The sequence below is a fragment of the Prunus avium genome, unplaced genomic scaffold (assembly GCF_965620075.1).
Source record: "Prunus avium unplaced genomic scaffold, drPruAviu1.hap1.1 HAP1_SCAFFOLD_214, whole genome shotgun sequence".
Lineage (NCBI taxonomy): Eukaryota > Viridiplantae > Streptophyta > Magnoliopsida > Rosales > Rosaceae > Prunus > Prunus avium.
Window position 1 is genome coordinate 37,501 of NW_028276962.1, and position 5,000 is coordinate 42,500.

Sequence of the window (5,000 nt, forward strand, 5' to 3'; positions counted from 1 at the left end):
CCACGGCGTAAAAATGTCGACAGAATTTTTCGGACCTTGTCCTGCCATGGGCTGCGCGCAGCATGCCGGCAGCCTGTGCGCAGCGTGCGCACAGCATGTCGGCAGCGTGCGCGCTGCTGAGACTGTCGACAGAAATTTTCGAAACTTGTCCTGCCATGCGCGCGCGCAGCGTGCGCACAGCATGCCGGCAGCGTGCGCGCACCATGCCGGCAGCGTGCGCGCACCATGCCGGCAGCGTGCGCGCAGCTTGCGCGCAGCGTGCTGATTCTGTCGACAGTGAGGCTAGCGAAACTTGTCCTGCCATGGCGTGCGCGCAGCCTGTGCGCGCAGCTTGCGCATCTGTCGACAGTGAGGCTAGCGAACTTGTCCTGCCATGGCATGCGCTGTGCGCAGCCTGTGCGCAGCGTGCACGCAGCTTGCGCATCTGTCGACAGTGAGGCTAGCGAAACTTGTCCTGCCATGTGTCACGGGACGAGCGTGCGACGCGGCGCGGCGGAAGCAAATCACAGATTTCGCTCGCACAGACGCTCCCGTGCGGCCCAGGATCCCTTCGAATCCCAGTCAGCCTTCTCCCCACTTCATGACTCTCACAACTCCGCGAGAGGTTCACCATCATGTGTCGTCTCCCATAGGCGCCAAGCCCTATGGCTAGACAACGAGTCACACTTCCTTGTGACAACACAATCACCCCGCATCCGGCAACGAACCCTCGACGCCCATACATCAAGCGTTGCATAAGATACGTCAACTGCATCGACCACGTCGCATGCCAAACTCGTGGCTCGCTCATGTCCAAGTCGAGACATAGCGATCCAACACACCATCGGTTTACCCACACTTCTGTCGGTCATCCGTTAGCAACCACGATAGCCCACATCCTCAAGCTATCCACGCAAGCTGTCACGCTCGCATGTCGCCCAAGCCTTGGCGACATATGTATTCCGAATGTCCCACATAACCATCTATGCTTTGCATGGGGTCGCAACCCATGCGTACCGGCATCCGAATATCTTCCTTCCATCTTGGACAAGGCCGAACCCAAGCCAAGTCCATCGAGTTTCGTCAAATGCCTCGCTAGCCGACGGCATAGCGAATGCCATACGTTGACCTCACTCTTTCCAACGATGCGCAATACGAACGGCCCCGCGTGTTCGTACTGTCCTCGGGAAGTCCTTTCCCTCGGAGACATAGATTATCCTTCAACAATCTCATGCCCGCCCTTATGACAACCTCCAATGTCATAAGGATGCTCGCTTAGTGCCACAAGGGTGTAAGCACCAGGGGTGGTGGAGAGCATGACACCATGTCACCCCCTATATAGCATTTTATGCATTTAGCCTTCTGCCAGGAGGAAACATCACCTATGCACGAGGAGTCATAATTGGGCATAACTTCTTCGTACGAACTCCGAATGGCGAACCGTCAGTTGCATAGCGTGTATCTCGTCATTACGAACATCTTTCGTGTTCTGAGTTTCTTCAGGTTCCTCCCGTAACCTTCCGAAATACCCAAAATACCCCTCACACGCACAACCCGGCCAACACCAACCATTCTAGCTCTTAAGTCCTTGCCCCTTCCACACTTGGACTACCTCATAAGCGCATGGATGTCCCAACGGAGTCACGAAAGCACACGCTCAAGTGCGATCCGTGACATTCTCCCCCACTGATAGTGTCGACGCCCTCGTCGACGTGCCCACTGCACTGCCGCATAACAACACCATATAGGAATATCCTCTTCTCTTCGCTCCATGGACCACAATGCACCACTGTGTTCACCCTTTTGAACTTCTCTTTCAAAGTCCTACGTCTTTCCCTCTTTGGGCCGAGACCTCCGTCTCTTGTCGCACTCGACCATTGAACAACCACATAGCTCGCTGGTCAAGTACCTCCATATTTTCCACATTCAAAGAGATGCACCCCACCTGGGTGTGACTCGTAAGCCAACCGTGTGTCCTCCACGGCACCTCCATTTGTTTGTGCTCCTGCACTGCCACTTCCTGGCATTCGAGGTTCTCCCCCTACTTGTCTCGTTGGCACACCCCCACCTCGAGGTGCCACCACAGCAAAGCCCCGCAACACTTAGGCCCTCTGCCATCGAGTGCGGACATACCCCATGTCCTCGGAACCCATGCCTTTAGTGAGACTTCCGGATCCACCTCTCTGGAACACTCTCTTCCAAATCTCAGTTAGCAACCATATGTCGAACCTTGTGCCCCACCCATCTGTTCTCAACAATTGTAGGAACAACCACTTAAGTGACTCCTTCATTAAAGCCTAGTCCGTCAGCGACTTACTCCCTCAATAGAGCCTAGTCCGTCAGCGACATACTCTTTTCGAAGACTGCACCATTTCGGTCTTGAGCTCCTACCAGTTTTCCTCCGAACAAGGTCCCGCACCTCCTTGTCCAACAATCGTCACCAACTCCCTTGCGCATATGCGCTGCCATACCTCAATGGCGTTCGTGGGTCTCCCCCACTTATCTCGTCAACGCACCCTCACGTCAACGTGCCTCCGAAGCTTAGCTCCATAACACTTAGGCATTCACAATTCACCATGGTAAGACATCCTCCCTACTACGAGTAGAACCACCTAACCACCGCCCACACTTGGACTTGGCAGAACCTACTTCCGCAGCATCCACAAGGGAACAAGTAAGACATCCTCCCTAAAGCTACTCCAACTCTTTGCATGCCCATAAGTGCGGACATCCTACGTCCTTAGCCACCATCCTCACAAGAAAACTCTGGGATCCACCTTTGGAACACACCAGCATTCCGAATATTAGTTAGCAACCTTGTGTCGAACATTATGCGTAACCCACACGTCCTCCACAATTGCAAGAGCAACCACTTAAGTGACTCCTTCATTAAAGCCTAGCCCGTCAGCGACCTACTCCCTCAATGGAGCCCAGTCCGTCAGCGACTTACTCCCTTCGAAGACTGCACCATTTCGGTCTTCAGCTCCCACAACTCTTCCCTGAACAAAGGTCTTGCACCTTCCATCCAACACACGTCACCAACTCGGTTTACCACAACCTTCAATGGTATGCTATGGTTCGAGTATAAGCCAATCTTTGACACTCTCACCAAACTCGCGCTCCCATCCTCCCCACATCCTGAACTGAACAAGCAACATCACTTCGTCACAAGCCAGAACCCCTGCCTACCCGACTTCCGGGCGCTTGGTGCACGGATTAGAAAACTAGGCAACCGAGCAGCAAAACCAACCATCATCCCCCATCTTAGAGTCATCCTGCTTGATGTCTTCTCACAACTTCGAGACAAACTTTTGGATACCTTCACCCTTCCATAGGATCCAGCACCAAGACGGGTTTCCAACAACCGTCACACAACCTGATTCCAACAATCATCCACAGTGACGTTGGGGTCTTCTTCCAACTTCGCAAGTCCACTACCCATCACAGGCAATGACATGCTACCTTGCTATCAAAGTTCCTCCATCACCAATCTCTTCTAGGTACGAGTCCCTCACACAGAAACCACCTTTAGAATCGATCGGCTCTGATACCACTTGTCACGGGATCAGAGCTTCACTGTTTGTACCCAAGGTGCGAATCGTTTGAGCAGAAGCCACCATCTAAATCGATCGGCTCTGATACCACTTGTCACGGGACGAGCGTGCGACGCGGCGCGGCGGAAGCAAATCACAGATTTCGCTCGCACAGACGCTCCCGTGCGGCCCAGGATCCCTTCGAATCCCAGTCAGCCTTCTCCCCACTTCATGACTCTCACAACTCCGCGAGAGGTTCACCATCATGTGTCGTCTCCCATAGGCGCCAAGCCCTATGGCTAGACAACGAGTCACACTTCCTTGTGACAACACAATCACCCCGCATCCGGCAACGAACCCTCGACGCCCATACATCAAGCGTTGCATAAGATACGTCAACTGCATCGACCACGTCGCATGCCAAACTCGTGGCTCGCTCATGTCCAAGTCGAGACATAGCGATCCAACACACCATCGGTTTACCCACACTTCTGTCGGTCATCCGTTAGCAACCACGATAGCCCACATCCTCAAGCTATCCACGCAAGCTGTCACGCTCGCATGTCGCCCAAGCCTTGGCGACATATGTATTCCGAATGTCCCACATAACCATCTATGCTTTGCATGGGGTCGCAACCCATGCGTACCGGCATCCGAATATCTTCCTTCCATCTTGGACAAGGCCGAACCCAAGCCAAGTCCATCGAGTTTCGTCAAATGCCTCGCTAGCCGACGGCATAGCGAATGCCATACGTTGACCTCACTCTTTCCAACGATGCGCAATACGAACGGCCCCGCGTGTTCGTACTGTCCTCGGGAAGTCCTTTCCCTCGGAGACATAGATTATCCTTCAACAATCTCATGCCCGCCCTTATGACAACCTCCAATGTCATAAGGATGCTCGCTTAGTGCCACAAGGGTGTAAGCACCAGGGGTGGTGGAGAGCATGACACCATGTCACCCCCTATATAGCATTTTATGCATTTAGCCTTCTGCCAGGAGGAAACATCACCTATGCACGAGGAGTCATAATTGGGCATAACTTCTTCGTACGAACTCCGAATGGCGAACCGTCAGTTGCATAGCGTGTATCTCGTCATTACGAACATCTTTCGTGTTCTGAGTTTCTTCAGGTTCCTCCCGTAACCTTCCGAAATACCCAAAATACCCCTCACACGCACAACCCGGCCAACACCAACCATTCTAGCTCTTAAGTCCTTGCCCCTTCCACACTTGGACTACCTCATAAGCGCATGGATGTCCCAACGGAGTCACGAAAGCACACGCTCAAGTGCGATCCGTGACACATGGCATGCGCGGCGCCTGCGCGCAGCCTGCGCGCAGCATGCGCACAACATGCGCACAGGCTGTGCGCAGCGTGCGCGGAGCTTGCGCGCAGCTTGCGCATCTGTCGACAGTGAGGCTAGCGAAACTTGTCCTGCCATGGCATGCGCGCAGCGTGCGCGCAGTCTGTGCGCAGCATGGGCG